The sequence below is a fragment of the Hyposmocoma kahamanoa genome, unplaced genomic scaffold (genome assembly GCF_003589595.1).
Source record: "Hyposmocoma kahamanoa isolate Upper Pololo Valley unplaced genomic scaffold, ASM358959v1 169, whole genome shotgun sequence".
Classification (NCBI taxonomy): Eukaryota; Metazoa; Arthropoda; class Insecta; order Lepidoptera; family Cosmopterigidae; genus Hyposmocoma; species Hyposmocoma kahamanoa.
This window is the reverse complement of record NW_020653611.1, coordinates 2,972,528-2,993,090: the sequence shown is the minus strand read 5'-3', so window position 1 is coordinate 2,993,090 and position 20,563 is coordinate 2,972,528. Positions and strand designations below refer to the sequence as shown.

Below are 20,563 nucleotides of genomic sequence, written 5' to 3'. Positions count from 1 at the left end.
AGATAGACAATCTGTAGCTTGTGGGAGCCCTAAGAACTATTTTCTCACTTCGATCTGAGTTTTCACCATGCTGTGTATGATATGATAGTTTTCTTATCTATCTACACACATATCGTATATAGAGATATAATGAGTTCAAAATCCGCAAAATAAGACAAGCATAAAGTTAAACTGTTTTGTTAGAACAAATTTCTTATCTGGGAAATTCCATTATTGCTTCATAATAATATCGAATTCGATGTTATTATTACATTCAAATTTCGAACATCTCTGAAAAACAAAACAATTTGATTGGACCTCAATTCTAATATCAGTCGAGATGAAGTTTTATTCGAAATGAAATGTCAATAGCAAACAATTTTGACAATTTCACACGTTACTTAATATCGAACGATATGATAGTTGGGGCCGACACTAGTTTGTCTATGACATAAACATAAGAATTACGGTTTTGTAACATGCGTGAGAAAAGTTTATTTGCCGCCATTTCGCCAGTCGTAACATGCAGTTCCTGAACACATCACAGAGAGCTTATAATATGTGTGTAAATAAAGCAGTGTATGTAACTGTACATAATTAGGCATTAAAACAGTCGTGAGATGTTTTTATTAAACTCTCACTCGTATTTTGATGCCTTTCATTATGTAACAGTCACATAAACTACTATTTATATTCGATCGATTAACAATTAGTAGCAGTAGAGCTCCTTGTGAAAGATTTCGTCCAGAGAAGTACGTTACCTATTTCTGCCACCAAGCAGTTATGTGAGCATTACTGCGTTCCGGTTTGGAAGGGTAGTTAAATTACTGGCACATAGGTCTTGTCAACATATGTCTCATGGTGACGGGCGCAGTAGCAACGCTCCTAAGATCCTTGCGAGTTAAAGCTCTGAGTGGCACTGCAACTGTTATGGATAGGCGTGTCGCTTGCCACCAAGTGCACGACTTGTTCGTCCCGTGATTTAATATAAAAAAATATATAACAAACTAGTAGAGCAATTTTATTGATGTTAAGTCGCGTCATAGTACGAACTGAGTGAATGAATAGTTACAAAGCTGCTAATAAAACATCATAGTTGTAACATTATAATAAGCTTAGTTTAAGGTCATCATGGTACGAAAAATCAATGTAAGGTTAAAGTAATATTGTTTTATAAGGTTGTGGTAGGCCCCCTGGCTGAGTGAAGAAAAACTTTCATAGATTATTCTCGACAAAGATGGTGTAAAAACCAAAAAGAAAGATCTGCAACAAGCACACAGAGAAATTCGTAAGGTTAGCTGGTTCCTAACGTAGTTCTGTTGGGAGTGCATCAGCCACGGTATGGCGAGGTTGGTATCCGAGTCCAGCCGGGTAGAAGGAATTTTTCGTAGTGTTCGATATTTGTATTAATAATTATAAAAATTTATAACAGTTATTTGAAAATTTAAAAGTATCTCACCTCAAATATGTGTCCACAAATCAAAAGTTTTTGTGTGTTAATAGAAGCTCAATTCGTCCCTTTACTCACTAACTGCCGTCTCTCTGATATTTTTATCATATCCGATTATAAGATATACGATCTTAATCAGCTTTTAGAACCGAATATACTGCAGTAATCGTGTATCTTTTTCACATATAATAAAGTCACATGTGATCATACGTCAAAAATGCTTTTTGACCTCACTAGCTCAAAAAGGCTTTCTTTCTCATTATTTCCACGCTAGTGTGGAAAAGGTTTTTGAAATTCGTACTTGACGATGGACTGTGGTCCACCTAACCTTTTCTTTTGATGAAAGAAAAAACATAATGACACGTTCAACTACGCGATTTGTCGTACATTATTTATGTAGGTAATTAAATCCGTTGGTATATTGTTGACATTGTATTGACAACGACAACTAATTTTGGTTTGTTACAGTTCAACTGTTTTTCTTTCGTCTACCATTTTCCTCGCTATAGTGAGGGGAAAAGTTGTATTTCGCTCGACAGCAAAATTGTTTTGCATCTCGTGCCTTGAAACCCTCGCTACGCTCAGAATTCTATTCAATCTTAGGCTTCTTCGCCTAAGGATGGGTATCGATTAATCGAAATAATCGATGTTTTTGTGGAATAACCGATGTTTTATATCGATGTCATCTGGTACGATTAATCGGATAATCGATGATTTCGTACCGATTTTTGCTAAAAAAATAAGACTATGGAAATAATGGTAAAATTTTTTTTATTTTTTAATTGTTAAAATTATGTACGGAAAAAAAACAACCGTTTCTAAATTCAAATGTTCATTTTATTCAGTCGATTTTCGAAAAATAACCAGAAAGATGGTTTACATAAGCTAATCAAAAAATTTGTCTCTACCGCCTTTGAAAAGTTTATAATTAATACAGGTGTCTATATTTATTGATTTTGTAAACTTTGTAATTTGAGTTTTATTTCCATGAATCATCTTTTTATAGACTTCTAACGATCGTTGGTTGTATACTTTTAATGAAAAAGTTCTTTGATTGCTGCGTAAATAAACGAGTGCAATCAGTCGTTAAACTGTTATTCTTATAAACGTCGTAACTAGGGCACAAAAAGCAGGTAGTCAACTAGTTAAAACTGGTAGGTAAGTGACTTTCGAACCGTTAGGTACTAACTCTTCCAGAGCACTACCTTAAATCGTAAGGATTTTAGACACTTTAAATTGGATGAGTTACATAATATGAAACACACACGAGAGAAATGTATATTCATTTATATTTATATATACAGTGTGATTTTTTTTAATGGGACAGTATGGGGAAATCGGAAACGCTAGGAGACACAGGGAAACTGTCTTAGGGACTATTAAGTTTTTTGTTTGTGAACATTGACTTACAAATAAATGGACGACGGGTCTAATATAAAAACCACGAAAAAAACGTCCCAAGTCAACCTATTCGAAATTTAAATTGTAATGTCATCGCAGTATCGCGCTGTCAGTCGAACAAATGAAGACTGAAGCGGAGTTTGGCGCTCTGTATACGATTTTAGCGCCTTACAAGTGCGGACACTTTTTAGCGCGGACTCGACGTCCATATAATTGTAAGTCAATGTTTGTGAAAATAATTTTGTCATAGTCAATTTATTGGTCAAGCACGAATTGGCTAAAAAAGCTTAATAAAATTTATTTTTTATTTTTTTAATGCTGATCGACTCAGTTTCACATAAGCATCATTTCATTGTAACGGGAAATTCAAATTCAGTAAAATGTTTTTCACACAAAATAAATGAAATTGCTAATTTTGTAAAAGCTTATAGACTAAGGGTCATATTCTATAACTCTACTCAATGCTCAAGTCAGGGTTTGAGTATGGTTTAAAGCACTCGAAATCATACTCAAGTCCCTGCCATTAGGGTCGTATTTCCAGTGCTTGAAATCATACTCAACTCTGCTCAAATCCGGACTTGAGCATTGAGTAGAGTTCTGGAATACGACTCTTAGTTTCTTATAAGGATAATTTCATTGTATGATAAGAAAAAATCAGGACAGCAGAAGTTGGTCAAATTTATATATGTACCTATATGTATATGAACAGATTAAGCAATATATTCAAAATTTAAAGAACAGTTTCTTTAAATTTTGAATTTGAAAGACTACAGTAATTTTATGTCACTGTAATAAAGAAAATCTTGCTTATTCAGATGTTGTACCTCTCAAAGTTGAAATGAATAAGACTGAAATGAATTTTATATTACATTCAACTCCATAAAATTTATCTAATTATTATAATTTTCTCTAGAAACTCTGCGAACACAAAGGGAAACCCTGAAACAGATTCAAAGTTGCAAACCACCTTGAATTAGTTTTCCTTTGCAACGTGAAAGGCGAGCACTTACAAGGCAATCTTGGTCTAGTAAATAGTTCAATAACTAATAGTTGCATACGAATATCTCCCTTGTTTAATGTGTAATTGCAATTTCCATACACAGGGCACACTATAAGTTTCCGGAACTGGCCACTTACTTAAACAATATTTAAAAAGTAATTACAACATTTGAAAATGGAACTCTTTGGCTGTAGATTACAGTTTATTTCATCCGACTGCCGCTTGTTTTTACATTGTGGCGTCATTTTAGAAATTGGTTGTCTACATCACCATGAATGTAACTCGTGAAAATTTTCGTAGTATGATTTTCTACGACTTTAAGTGCAATTTAAGAGCTCAGCGGAGCTTCACTCGGCTTCAAACTGCTTTTGGCGATGAAGCATCATGCAAGACGACTATTTATAGCTAGTTTACAGAATTCAAACGCGATCGTTTGAATCTCAGTGACGAATTTCGTGATGGTCGCCTGCTGTGAACAACAAAAACATCGATACCATGGGCCGTATGATTGAAACGGACAGTCATGTGACATAGCATGAGATTCGGGCATCTTTAGGCATAGGCATGAGTTAAATACAATCAATACTACACAAACATTTGGGTGTGAAAAAGCTGTGCTCTCGGTGGATGCCACACAATTTGACTGACTCACTTGGTGCAATGCCATGCTTACCAGACATGGATTTAAAGTAACGATCCCAAAACAAAGCAGCAATCGAGCGTATGAGCCTTTCGAGATGAGCCGAAACCAACCAAAATGGCGCGCGTGCAAAGTGCCTCTAAACGGATGATTGCTACTTCTTTTAATAAAACTGGATACGTGGCTACTGTTGCTTTGGAGAAGCGTTGTACCGTGAATAGTGATTGGTACATGACCATTTATTTGCCAGAAGTTAATAACAAACTCCGTAAAAATAACCGTAAACGTCGTATCATCTTGCACGACGATAATGACAGTTCTCACACGGCCAGAGATACAAATAAATTTTTGAAGGTGAACAACGTTGACTTTATGAGCCATCACACGTACAGTCCCGACCTGGCACCTTGTGACTTTTATTTATTTCCAAAAATTAAGAACCAGTTACGCGGTCAACGATTTTCATCACCTGAAGAAGCTGTCGAATAGTATGAAAACTATGTTTCAGAGATTGCCACGGAGGTGTGGCATAAATGTTTTCAAAATTGGTTCATACGTATGAAAAAGTGCATTAATGCTAACGGAGAATATTTTGAGAAACAATAAATTAATTTCTGACCATTTATAGTATTTTATTCTTATTCATTCCAGAAACTTATCTACGTAATAAAGTAGGTACTTGTACAAGAGCAGTAGCACTAGAGCTGGTCAAGTTATTGACAACAAGTGATGTGATAAGCTAAACAAAAGCACACAACCCCACAGTCTGTCCGCGTCTGTCAGTCCGTCCGTAGTCAGCCTTTTACAGCTCGAGCCAGTCTATTATGGTCGGAACGTCCAATGTAATGCATGAAGTTAATAATCGTATTGGAAATTTTTAGAAGCAGAAGATCTCCTTGAGAACCAGTTCGTTCAGGCAGGTACTGTTATCTTACCTGTTTCTTTTTTTTTTATGTAAAGAAGGAGGCAAACAAGCAGACGAGGCACTTGTTGGTAGGCGGTCATCCTCGCCCATGGACATTTGCAGCATCATATGAGCTGCCTATGCATTGGCAGCCTTTGAGAGCTCTGTAAACACGTTTCCTGAAGAATCCCATGTCATACGCGCAAAGGAAATACTTCAGCAGGAAGATCATTCCACACTTTGCAGGTTCGAGGAAGGACGAACGAGATGCCCGCGTGGTCTTACAATGCCAGTCATCTAAGATGTGGGGATGGACTCTTCTCTGGCGCGAGATGTGACGATAGAAACTAGACGTTGACACCAGTTCGAAAAGTGCCTCAAAGCACTCCCCATTATAAAGACGGTAGAACACACTCAGAGAGCCAACGTCTCTCCGTAGGCTAAGGGGCTCCATACTGTCTGTGAGTTTGGGATCATTGACAGTATGAACAGCCCTACATTGGATGGAGTCGAGTTTCTGCCGCCAAGCTGTAACGTGAAAATAACTGCGTTCCGATTTTTTATTTTACTGATTAAACTACATGTACGGACGCAGTGACAGTACACCTAAGTTTTTTACGATGTCAAGCTCTGAGTGGCGTGTGTCGCTTACCACCAGGCGTACACTTAATCGTCTCCTCGCTTGATGTCATAAAGAAAGATAAAAAATATAAAAGTTAACAAAGCAATCGACTCTTGCAAATATTGCTCTCGGCCCGGGAATCGAACCTGGGACCTCTGCGTGGCAGTCCGGAATGGTAACCGTTCGACCACGGAGCCAGTTCTTCTTAATCTTATGTTAAGATAAAAAAAATATCGACAATATTGATTTAAATCAATCCCTAAAAAGCACTTCAACAAAATTTTATAATAGGTTATAATGTCCACTCAACATCTTGAACAGAGATGAGTTTGAATTTAAAATCAAACGAGCTATCAAACTCTAAAAACTGTTAAATTCCTACATCAAACTGCTGTTTTGCATTTTTATGCTGTTGGCGCGACATTATCGTGATGCCAACTTATTTATTTTTAGCTCATTAGTAGGTTATTTTCTGTATTAGGATTCGGCTGTGATTAGGTCGTGACGTAATAGGTGTTCCTTCAGTCCTGCCAACTGCATTCTAACTTCTATTTTATATTTGTAATACTGCAAAATACAGTATCTATGCTTTTATAAATCTATTAGGTATCTTCAATAAAGAGGAATATTCTGCCATGCGAAATGGTTGTTACATTTGAATAAACTACAAGGTGCACAAGTTTAAATACTCTGCCTTATATACAATACAATACATGTTATTAAGAATGCAAACACATGTAGTGTATAATTGGACGCAATTAGAAGTTATTATGTCTTATAAGTATATGATTTTGTTTACGTAATTGCCACGCCATGATGGGCGATGTTATAAAAAATTCTTCGCTGACATAATATAGATATAATTTGTAGATCGAGAATTTGGCGAAGCTTAGGATTTTATCGCATAGTTTTATATTCATTTTAAATGAAAAAGACGATTTGGACCCGACATACGTAATCTATCAGAAGCAAAAAAATATGTATTTACATAACTGCCTCCGTGGCCCAACGGTTACCATGCCGGACTGCCACGCAGAGGTCCCAGGTTCGATTCCCGGGCCAAGAGAAATATTTGTATGGCCTACATTTATTTCTCTCGTGAGTTTGGGTGTAATTTGTGGTTGTATATGTTTGTGTCCATGGCACCCGCGACACTGGGTTCCCCTAGTGCGGGGCTATGTTGAATGTGTGCGTTATTACTATTTTTTACGTAATTTACTTTACTTTTAGTTGTAACATTATACAACGTGAAAAATTATCATGTCATGTCATTTTCTTCGCAATGCCCCGAAAATTGCGGGCAGACTACGCTCATTTTAATCCTTTTGCAAAGGCATAAGATAACCTGATGGAACGAAATTGAGACATGATCCAAGAATTATAGTATTCGAAGAGTAACAATTTAAAGTACACCGAGACCTCGTGCGTGCATACATGCATGCGCAATCTATTTATAGGACTCATTGTCGTTTATTTAAGAAAACATTGAGTTACAGAAGGTGCTTACGGTACTTACTTTTTAAAAACATAAAGCAATGACGTCACGAGTTATCGTTAGTTTATTTTTACACGATATTTCTTTTATAGGCCATTACAATACGTTAACACAACGTACAGTAATCAACAAGTTCAGATTTTATATGTCACTACGGCGCTATAATTGGTTGGATGTGGCACTGTGATAAAAATTATCCAAATTATAACAATGAGTATCATGTTGAACCATGGCTGTCGTTATGGAGTCGTTATATATAGAGGCAAAGATCAGAAAGTAATTGGATGTAGTTTGTAATTATATTTTTACGTGTGGATGCTGTTCATCTCTACCTAAACCCTAAATTTGAGTATTTTTAGGTGGAATATTTTATCTATCTCAGGTACTATAAGGACAATAGATTTATTATAACTTTAAGTGAGTATATATATATTATTTTGTGATATCTTTTGGAGCTACTCGAGACGCGTCAGACAAATACTATGATTAAAATGTAACGAGTTTCAAAAAGGTAGGGTCTGAAAAACAGCTTAAGCTGAGACTCTACCCTTTTTATCTACACAGTATCTATAAGTGATGTTATTTACGACTAAATTGTTTTGTAAATTTAGATAAATAAAGTTCTTTATTATTAATTAAATTTTTATTGAATTGATATTCAATTATTTTTTGTGAAATTACTCCACTAGTTTGTTATAATTATTAATACAAAGATCGAACACTTAGAAAAAACAGTCAGAAAAAATTCTTTATTATTATTATTATTATCAACAGTCTATTCTATACAAACTCAAATGGCTTTGGTTAATTTCGCATAACAATGAGTGTTGAATAAATCACTTTGAAAAAATATATAGTAAAATTGTAGATATGCACTGATTACTACATGGTATGAAAACACGATGTTTAAAAATTTTCACGAAAAAAAAAATACCTCGAAATTTTACAAGAAAACCGTTGTATTCAATAGAATGCGATATACATTTTTCAAATGGGTTTAATAGCGTTTATAATAAAATAAATTCTGAAATAAAGCCAGTGTCCTCGCCGAAAATTACTACGCTTATGCACACTCTAGACTCTCCTACAGGATCATCCTTTGGGGAAACTGCACGGACGTTCAAGAAGTTTTTGTTCTCCAAAAGAAGTGCATAAGAATATTAGCAAACATAGACCAAATGACATCTTGTAAAAACTATTTTCGCAAATGTAACATATTAACGATATGTTGCATATACATACTTGAAGCTTGTAAATTCACTAAAAAACACTCTGACTTGTATTCGCCGTTAAAAACAGTTAAACGAAATAATCGTAATCTGTTCAAGTTGAAATTACCTCCTTCAAAAATGAAATTGTATTCATTGGGTCCCCACTCAATGTTAATAAAAATATATAACCATCTCCCGAACAGCATAAAATGTACTCAGGATTCCAAGGCTTTTGAAAGACAATTAAAAACTCTCTTAATTGATATGAGTTATTACAATATAACAGAATACTTTAATGATATTTTTGATGACCTTTTTTAAATGATTTAATATGAGATAATAATAGAAAATTATAATTGTATGTTTCTGTGTATAAATGTATGTAGGTAAAATTATTTCAATTAGTATTTAGTTTTAAAATTATATCAATTAGTATAGAGTTGAAACATAATGTGTAAATTATATAGTCCTACTAGACACCATTTTGTATGCGTGGTATCAATTAGGAAATAGTACTGTGTAATAATTTTTATCTTATTTTTAAAACGTGTATAGCGCCACTCTCTTTGCAAACACCCTTACAGGGTGTCACATGTACTGTAATTTTAATATTATTAACATGTGACTATGCAATAAACGATTACTGATTACTGAAATGAACCGTATTAGTACTGGACAAATTAGAATTTTAGCTCAGGTGGTATCGAGTCTTAACAATAACATTTTCGGCACCAGTCTAGTGTAAGGAAAGGAGAGAGCTAATCTGGGCCAATGCGGGTTGAGAACCTCACACGTTTACCAGGAACTGTCAACCTTCTTCGACAATTGTAGCTGTAGAGCTTCTTGTAAAATAGGTCGTCCAGAGAAGTAGTAAACTACGTACGTAAAGATACATTAGGTACACTTTTAAGCGTAGTGTAGGAAATTTTACATTGCACGCGGTCATTATAGACTAATAAAAAAATTTTAAACTCAAGGAATGTGTGGAAAGTGAGCGTTAGCACGATGAAATATTTTTTTGGTTTTCGAAAATAATAAAAATGGTTAACTTCCTGGATTTCTGAAAAAAATTCCACCTTATACTCGTCACAATGTAAGAGGCCCAATTTGACAGCTAAGGAAGACGATAGTATGTAACTTTGAATTAAATCAACAAAACAATAAACAATTATTAACTGATTGGGAAAAAATACATTCGTTTTAGTGAAGCATAACAGAAATATGATAGAACATTATTTCGAGTAATAATTTCGCACGTATTCCAAAATTAAATGCAATTTTGAGTTAGATTATGAAGTATTTTTTGCTTTGCTTCCATTGACTTACAAATAAATGGACGACGGGTCTAATACAAAAACCACGAAAAAAATGTCCCAAGTCAACCTATTTAAACGTAGTGACATGTAAAGGAATATGAAAAAGCTAAAACGTTGAATTTAAATTGTAATGTCATCGCAGTACTGTCTAATTTTGCTTGCTTCGCTGTCAGTCGAACAAACGAAGATTAAAGCGTGAATGACGCTCTGTATACGATTTTAACGCCCTATAAGTTCGGACACTTTTTAGCGCGGACCCGACGTTCATATAATTGTAAGTCTATGTTAGCTTCATAATTTTGCTATTTAAATACAGGTTGCCCTTTTCAACTCTGTTAATATAAACACCAACAACTACAGATTGCCATGGTGATCATTTAAAATACTTACTTATTATTTATTATAAAACTCAGTATTGTTTAAATAGACGTTTTGAAAAACCAATGAAAAATAATCTGAACGATCACAGACTAATAAAATTTCGAATCGATTTCTCGTAAGAATCGTTTACCGTGGCAACCGACATGTCCAGTTCACATCCCGATTTACGTTGCGATGACAAATGTCAAAAAGTGACTCTTATTTTTAACCGACTTAAAAAAAAGGAGGAGGTTCTCAATTCGACTGCATGTTTTTGTTTTGTATATATGTTACGCGATAACTCCGGACTATTAACTTGGAAAGAGAGTACCTTGGTAGTGCTACCATTTAAATTTGAAGAAAATATCCCACCTCTAAGGGTAGTAAACTAGTAAATGAATGACTTTTGAGGTTAGTTTTTATAGTACTCTGTAGTGAGATTATGTGACAACTATGATAGTAAGACATGACGACACGACAATGACCTATATTTGTATATGAATAATATATCGCAAAGACAATCGAAGTGTTTAGGTATTTATGGAAAACAAATAACAAACATGTGGTTTGTATTTACAAAGTTATTTTGAAGGCACAATAAGTAGCCAATACAGCACATACAATTGTCAACACGTAAAATTTTAAAGAAACTGAGTCTATAATTTCAATATTATAAAGTACAAATCGGTAGTACGCTGATCTCCATAACGGCTAAACCAATTCGGGTGTGGGTTTCAATATTTCAATGATATGTTGTAATAAACTAGCATTACTTCTCGCATGCGTTTGACATGACGTGTACACAAAGTCGGAACCGATTTGATACAAAGCTCTGTTATTACAATAGTGTATTAACTCAAAAAGAGGACTTTCTGAGAATCGATAAAAAACGAAATACTCACTTCCTGCAAAAAAATCATTAAAATTTATATGTTATAGTTCATTATAGACACTTAAACAATTTCTCAAATATATTTAACAATAAAATGGAAATAATAATTTCATGATAAGGATTATTTTGGCCAGAGCTAGCTCACACAAAGTGTGTATCATTTGTAGATATCTTTTGATTGTTGCTTACAATATCCTGACGACAGTTTTTTAGACGTGAAGAGAATCAAATTTTACGTTCAGTAATGATATACTATTACATTTCACACATTTTGAGTTACAACACTATTGCAATAGCTGTGCGACATGTGCAAAAAAATCAGTTATCAGTAGAACATTCAATAGCAGCAGAGCTCTTTGTGAGTTCCCAGTGCCACTCCGAGCTTTAAATCCATTGACTTACAATTATATGGACGTCGGGTCCGCGCTAAAACTGAACTTATAGGGCGTTAAAATCGTATACAGAGCGTCATTCACGCTTTAGTCTTCGTTATTCGACTGACAGCGAAGCAAGCAAAATTAGACAGTACTGCGATGACATTACAATTTAAATTCAACGTTTTAGCTTTTTCATATTCCTTTACATGTCACTACGTTTAAATAGGTTGACTTGGGACATTCTTTTCGTGGTTTTTGTATTAGACCCGTCGTCCATTTATTTGTAAGTCAATGTTTAAGTCGCAAAGATCTGAGGGGCACTGCTATTGCGACTGTCACCCTGAGACATAAGTTGACAAGTCCCATGTGCCTGTAATTTCACCAACACCCTTGCCCTTCAAAACCGGAACATAGTAATGCTCACATTACTGCTTGGTAGCAGAAATAGGTAAGATGGCAGTACTAGCCTGGTCGAACTCTTTCACAGGGAACTCTACTGCTACTAATTATATATTACATATTTTATGCCCCTTACCAACTTTGAATATTTATTACACAAGTAAAGTTACGACATGATCTATATTTGTTTTCAATAAAAACAACTGCCTAAAAATGAAAATTAATGCGATATTATAAAACATTTTCTTATTTGTTTTGAATAATGAAAAACTGGGCAATCAACAAAATTGTTTTTATTACTCCGCCATTGTTAGTGCGCCGAGAATTGATGGTTACCTTGATGAATTTATCAGAAAAACCCTTCCAGTCTATTGTTCTAAAGGAGTATTTTTTGTATTATCAGTTTTAGTTAACGACAAAAGCTTGGAGACAAAAAGGATACGTATAGCAAAAATAAAAAACCGTCTACCTTATGCTACACGAAATAACTCATAATTAACACATATCACAGAATTGTGACGTCTTCACTAGTTAATCTCTATCGTCATACATAAGCTATAAATGTATAGTCCATTGCGCAGGCGCAAAAGGGATTAGTGCGTACTGTACTTGCCTTGAAAGACTTAATCCAGGATAGTACTGCCATCTTATCTATTTCTGCCGCCAAGCAGTAATGTCAGCATTACTGCGTTCCAGTTTTAAACAAAATAAAAGAATAGACGGCATTATCCATAAAAATCTGTGCAATAAGCGCCATCTAGTTGATTTGTTTGTTATGACTAGAAATTAGAATAGTTTTGATAAATTGCAGCTCAAAAGAAAACCAAATTAGTTACAAAAATAGCTCTGCTAGTTGGTACTAGTCTACATCTGGTGTATAGGTATTAAATACCCGTCTACAGACGCTGTCTTGTATACAATTTTACCCAGATTCATATACCATAACCTTTCCAAAACCAATCTTATTTCAATGTAAGCTTATTGTAATATTACTCATTTTCGTACCATGACAAACCTATCAACCAAGTAATGTATTATTGCTAAAGTGACTGAAAGAATGAACGATTTCCTAATATTGTCTATTCCTTACTAAAAGTAGGAAAGAAATAACGCTATATGAACTGTATAATGCCATCTCTTTCTTTTTTGTGGTTCGAATCGTGTTATCGTAGTATAATGTTAAAGTAGGTACTTAATATTATTTACATTCAGAGAATTTCAACTGCCAAAAAAGAAAAGTATGTAATAATGAAATCTATTAAAATTACGTTGTTTTCAATTATTATTCCGCATTTTCATGAAGAAAAATAAATAAAACAAGTTGAGTCTTAATAGTTATGAATTCGGAACTTAGCCTATTCTTTTATTTTTTTCTATCCTCTAAGATTCGGAACCATAATCTAGTGTCAACTGTTAGTCAAGGAGCATATAGATGGCGCTGAAATAATTTTACGAAATAAACATCTCGTATTTTTATATTACGAGATATTATTTCCTATGTGCTATTAAATAAAAAATTAACAAAATATTGAAGAGATATACGTAAATAAATAAGTTCAACTTAACTTTTAATCATTACAAATGAATATTAAGACAATAAAACTGAAAATATTATTGTTTCCATTGCATCCGTGTAACTATTTTGAGATTGCTAAATTTGACATAAGAGCAATATTACTTTAATGTCAAAGTCGCGTCATGGTACGAACTGAGTGAATGAATAGTCACAAAGCTACCAATAAAACATCATAGTTTTAACATTACAAATAAGCTTACTTTAAGTGCGTTACGGTACGAAAAGTCAATGTAAGGTTAAAGTAATATTGTTTTAAGAGGTTGTGGTAGGCCCCAAGGTCATCTGTCCATCTAATAGCGGTAGTACCAAATTCAGATCGACAGTATTATTACTTGACAACAGCACCAGTGACATACAAACCGACACCGAAATCTCACGGGAAGCCTAAATGTATTAGCTAAACTTAAGTCTAATTGAAACATTAATCTATTTACAATTTGTTACCGTTACTTTATAACTATATTGCGTTCGTGCGTAACAAGGTGAACTCCCTGTGGTGCTAATTGCACTCCTGAATAAAGATACATTAGATAAAACTACTTTTAAGAATAATGATTTGTTTGCTATCAAAGCAGCCTAATAAACTCATATAAAAAATAAAAAATGGAACCGTATGGAAAGAGTGAATGACGAGTAGCACGACGGCTCCAAAATCGTTGGATGAAACTATTCAAAGGTATTCTTTTTTTAAGATACTAAGTGACGGGACGAATAAGTCGTACACCTGGTGGCAAGCGACATACCTGCCCATAACAGTTGTAGAGCCTTAAACTGCTAGTACGCAGAGTCAATATCCTGAGCCACACTGTTGTCGGTGTAGCCTCCTCCACTCCTCACGGTTCATAGCCAATGCCTTGGCCTCTTTATAGCTGTTCACTTTGATCTTGTTTTTTATTTGTTTACTATACGCCATTCTTGGTTTTCCTCTCTTTCTTTTCCCTTCCATCCTCCCCTCAATTATCACTCTCACAAATTCGTCATGACGCAACAAATGTCCAAACATTACCCCTTCTCTCTATTATATTCAAAAGATTTCTCTCCTGCCCAACCCTTTCCAGAACTTCCTCGTTTTTGATGTTTTTAAATCAATTTTATTTTTTCCATTCGCCTCCAGCACCACATTTAAAATAACTCCAATATCTCTTTGTCTTTGTTTGTTATTGTCCATTTCTCGCATCCATACAATGCGATAGTACAGACATAGGTTTTGAAGAATCTGTTTTCAATTGAGGTATATTAGAGGTGGAAATGTGTTTTCATAAATTCTAGTCTTTATGTCTTTATGTTTATCTCCTGAGTGCATCCCTGTAATAGGATACGAACCGTGTCAGAAGCTTTTTCTAACACGCACTTCCGTATCTCCCTACAACATTGTAAATCAGTCTTAGTGTTCCAATGGCCTCTTCTCTCCTTTTTGACGATTGATGGCACACATACGGTAAGCTCCACATAACGGTAACACATTGTGTAATGTGTCATAATTCAACATTGTACATCATTTACACAATCAAAAGTGAAAGTGTATTAAAGTATACGTCATGAGAAAGTCTTGATATAGTATCGGTAAGGGCACGTCAACTCTCTGACCCTCGGGTCAACGTGATGGCTTCAATATTTTTCCATAAAGAAACCTATCTCCAGACCTGCAATGGTGGAGTCCGCTTAACATTAAATTGGATAATCTACATCATATCACATTTTGACGTAACTTTGGTGGTGCATCCAAAGTTTACTTTCGATGTAAAAAGAAACACATAATGACACATTTAATAAACTATTTTGTTATAGTTCAGCTGTTTTTCTTTCATCTACCATTTTCCTGGTTATAGTAAGGTGAAAAGTTATGTATTTCGCTCGGCAGCAAAGTTGTTTTGCGTCTCGTGACTTGAAAGCCTTGCTACCCTTAGGATTCTATTTTTGAACCACGAGCGAAAGAGTCCTTCGCTTGCTAAGGTTTCAATACAAGCACTAGCGTCAAACAACAACCTTGCAGCCTGCATTGCAAATAACCTTGTTAATTAAACATTCTCTAAACGCGGAGCGCACTATAAATTTCCGGAATGAATAAGAAAAAAATATTATAAATTGTCAGAAATGAATTTATTGTTTCTCAAAATATTCTCCGTTAGCGTTAAAGCACTTTTTCATACGAATGAACCAATTTTGAAAACATTTATGCCACTCCTCCGTGACAATCTCTGAAACATATTTTTCATACTCTTCGACAGCCTCTTCAGGTGATGAAAATCGTTGACCGAGTAACTGGTTCTTAATTGTTGGAAATAAATAAAAGTCATAAGGTACCTACCTGGTCGTGACTGTACGCGGGATTGCTCATAAGGTCAACGTTGTTCACCTTCAAAAATTCATTTGTCTGTCTGGCCGTGTGAGAACTGGCATTATCGTGGTGCAGGATGATACGGAGTTTACGGTTATTTTTACGGAGTTTGTCAATAACTTCCGGCAAACAAATGGTCGTGTACCAATCACTATTCACGGTACAACGAATCTCCAAAGCAACAGTAGCCACGTGGCTAGTTTTATTAAAAAAAGAAGCAATCATCCGCTTAGAGGCACTTTGCACGCGCGCCACTTTAGGGAACAAACAAGCAGACCTTACGTATATGTGCTTGTAGCAGATCTTTGCTTTTTAGTTTTTATCGACTTTTTGCCGTAGCGCCATGTCTGTGAGAAATCCATGAAAGCTTTTCTTCATTCGATCGATTCAAAGGAATTTTTCCTTGTGTTCGATCTTTGTATTAATAATTAATCAAAACAATTTATAAATTCAAAATATTTATTTCTCAAACATGCTCGGAAATGTTTGCTTTAATTTCAATAAACTAACAGGGAATGTTTGTCATTTATGGACAGTGCGCAATCTTTCAACTATACTCGGGCCAACCATTTATTTAACTTTTGACAGCTCGAATTGTAATCAATTAGTGATGTCCTAATGCGTTTCCGATTCGATTTAGTTTACTACAATCGATTTTGTTTATGAAGAAGTTTAAATCGTGAATGTGAACGGGTTTAAGAAAGAAGATATTGTCTGACTGGGATGTTGCGTTTGACAATTTGTGTACTTAAGTGTTAAAAATTAATGTTAATGAGGATTCAAGTGACGATTCCCTTTTATATGGAGAAGAATCCGACGATTCATTATTATAATATAAAATAATAACAATAAAATTTTAATATAATTATTTATAATTCATTTCATTTCATTATAATTTATTAGACAGGTACCAATTTTTCAACTTGAATAATCTTCGTGACATAATCTGTTGGCTTAATAAATATCGGAGCTAAAGAGCACGTCGCTTCACTAAAATTAAAAAATAAAAGGGTATTGCATTTTTGTCATAGCTTACTGTAATAATGGTATGATTAAAACTTTCAATTAAAGTATATCAATATTCAATTCGGGAATGTTTTATGTTACATGGGAATATCCGGGAATGTCATATGAGATTTTATTTTATTTTGCATTTATAAATGCTCAAATATTACGAAAAGTGAAATTGCACAGAAAAAATGTAATTTGAGAACGTATTAAAAAACTTCTGTCAAAATGAAGTGAACAAACGAAAATGTTATTTGATCTTTGTTTCTGATTGGCAGTCCTATAATTTCCCATCATCCTGTTTTCTTTTTTGGTTTCAAAAAATAAAGATAATTAAAATGAAATAATAAAAACCTCGTATTCGAATTGTTTTAAGAACAGAATATCGATAATATGTATGCCTACAAGAACAACACTATCTCAAAATAATCGTTACCAACAATCATCAAAATATACAAACAAACAGGTGATCTAAAGTAACCAAAGCAAAATTGAGGAAGACTTATGCATAAACTACTTAAATAATTAATGAGATATTTGGGCTTGGGATTATATGATTTATAGGCAGAAAAATAACAAATGCCGGTGAAATGTAACTATCGGTTGCTTTTTGTAATGCTGCCGCGACACATTTTTATTAATAGTTAATTGTTCTCACTGTCCATATGTTTGTCCATTTAATTACAATTCATGCGAATAATTCAATAAAACATTTGGCGAAACATTTGTGTTGACATTAAATTTTGATGTACTTCCCTTTGACAACCGTCTCCGTACTCCTAAAATAGCGAAATAAGCGAAATGGGCAGAGTTGGCATTTACAATGACGTTACGTATTTTCGATTCCCGTATTTGGCAAATACCAATGTAATGATATTATCTCTTTTGGGTTACAACGGCACGCATTAGTTAAACAAAGACAATAACATGTTTATGATTCGTAATGGATAGTAGTACTCTGTCTTAAATTAATAAGAGGCAATATTAACCATGAATAACTGTTTGGCGGCTATGAGCAAAGTAAGATACGTGAAATTTTCATAGGAAAATTTCATAGTTGTGGAATGTATAAGTGGGTTGATAATGACGATGGTTTTTCTGACCGGTGTCAAGCCTATTCAAGTAGAATGAATGCCTTATTGATAGATTACAATACTAAGTTCTCATGTTCTCATGTGGGGTCAAGCAGCAGACATACAAATCATATTTGTAAAGCAAAAACGAGCGATACGTTCTGTGTACCCTTTAGGTTCTCGGGTTTCTCTCAGAGAAAAGTTGGAGGAGACTGGTATCATGACCGTGGCATCACAGTACATTTCCTCAAATATTTTGTATGCCCGTATATAATTTCATTATGAAGGAAGATATCCATACTATTAACTTTAGAGCTAAGTCCAAACTCACGGTGCCACGATTTCGTTTAACCAAGGTAAACGACTCTTTGAAGGGAAATGTACAGATTTTTACAACTTTCCAGAACATATATCAAGATTATCATTTCCTAAGTTTAAAACCTACATTAAAAATGTTTTAATTGAAAAGTCATACTACAATTTTGAAGACTACGTGTTAGATAAAGATATATGGAAAGGCGACAAGGCTCTAGATTCCACAAAAATTTGATTCAAAGTGTATTCCACAGCATTTAAGTTAATTGAAAAGAGCAATCCCTAGAGTTTCTTACTCGTTCTTCTCAGGGAGGTCAGCGTAGTGAACGAGCAGTAGCTTAAAAGTGCCATTTTCAAGTGTAAATTTATTTTATCTATGGAATAAATGAGTTTTTGATTTGATTAAGTACCGTAATACTATGTTTAACGGTGAATATTAACATGGTGAAAAAGTACCATATCTATCACTGCCACTAAGCTGTAATGTAAGCATTACTATGTTCTGGTTTTGAAGGGCAAAGGTGCTAGCAAAACTACAGGCACATGAGACTTGTCAACTTATGTCTCTTGGCACTGCAACTGGGCACCAAGTCTGCTGCTAATTTTAAATCGTCTCATTTGTCTGTCGATTGAGTACCAATGGGAGGATAAAAGTTGATACTACAATAGCGAAACGATGGAACGTCGATGGCGTATTCTACTAATTATTTGTCCATTAAAAAAATACATAGGAAATGAAACTATTTTTACGGATTTCAATCACGTATATTTATTTTTTCAAACAAACCAACGTTTCGGGCCCTTTACAGGTCCCATGGTTTTCATGGTTGGAATCGCGAAAACCTAAGAACTCGATAAAACAAGTCTAAAAAAAACAAATACCCGACAAACATTTAGATGGAAAGATAAAATACATATTCCCCCTCACTATTTTGATTATTTTTATAGCCTACGACACTACTACGATCAAGACAAATCTAACGACACCTCATATGTCAAAATTCATACATGACAGAAATGGATACACATACATACACTTGAAAAACTAACCATCCCCTCCCGCAGTCGGGTACAGATGCATTTAATGTGAAGACTGCTGCTGTTTTAACGAGTTCAAAATTAAAATATGCATAGTATTTTCCAAGACATCGTTAGTGATTGATAGAATGAATGCCGTTTAACTGACAGCCTATTGCGATTCGACTGCATTGCAGCTACGACTTAGCAGAATAACAAATGTTATCCTAATTGCAATATAATCTCAGCGGAGTCAGGATTTGGGTGCACGATATGAGCGATTCCTTTCCTGGACGTCTGGCGCACCCTGGGCATCGCCAACCTTACGCAGATCAGCAAATCCTGTCATCACGATGGCAGTTATAGTGTATGCCATCGATACGACCAGAAGGAAAAGAGTGGAGTCCTAATGGAACTACCATGACCAATGATATCAAGAAATAAAATAAATAAATAAATAACGCACACACTGACTGCCGCCGTGGCCGAACGGTTACCATTAGACTGCCACGCAGAGGTCCTAGGTTCGATTCCCGGGCCAGGAGTCATATTTGTACGGCCTACATTCATTTCTCTAGTGAGTTTGGATGTAATTTGTGGTTGTGTATGGGTGTGTCCACGGCACCCGCGACACAGGGTGGCAGAGCAATGTGGTACCGTTGGGCCACCGAGGCAGTTAGAAAATTAGCACACTTGGGGTCCTATTCTGGCTAGGCGTGTCGCTTTCCAACGCACTGGACTTAGGGAGTCACCAAACTTATTAACGCAAAATCGTCTTAATGCATGAAGCCAATTCGCCGTTGACGCGGCCGTACGAACCGATACAAAGCACACGTTTTTTTTTTTCACTTACGTTCATTGACATAAAGCTTTTTCTGACCAGCTCTATGCGTTAAAAAGTGTAGTGACTCCCTTATTCATCTTTTTATATTATAAAAAGAAAACCGTCGTGGCGCATAAGTTACGGAACCTTGAGTACTCGGGCTTTACTCGCAACTGGCGGGGTGTTAACAGAAATAGATTTCGTGACTGTGCATTCATTATTAACTTTACGTCTTCGAAGTAAGAATAATAATAAGGGTTTAAAATTGTTATAATCGATGCGTGTATGTTGTTTGCACTTTTTTCATTTTTATAAAACGGGAATATTTTTTTCCCTTTAACTTCGTACTGGATAGTTTTATGTGTAA

At 34.9% G+C, this 20,563-nt stretch overlaps 1 protein-coding gene across 1 annotated transcript in view; it reads right to left on the bottom strand.

Annotated features, from left to right (window-relative positions):
• LOC113225661 (venom dipeptidyl peptidase 4-like) overlaps nt 1-20,563 on the bottom strand; it is a 120,206-nt gene that overhangs the window by 98,402 nt on the left and 1,241 nt on the right. The window lies entirely within an intron of this gene.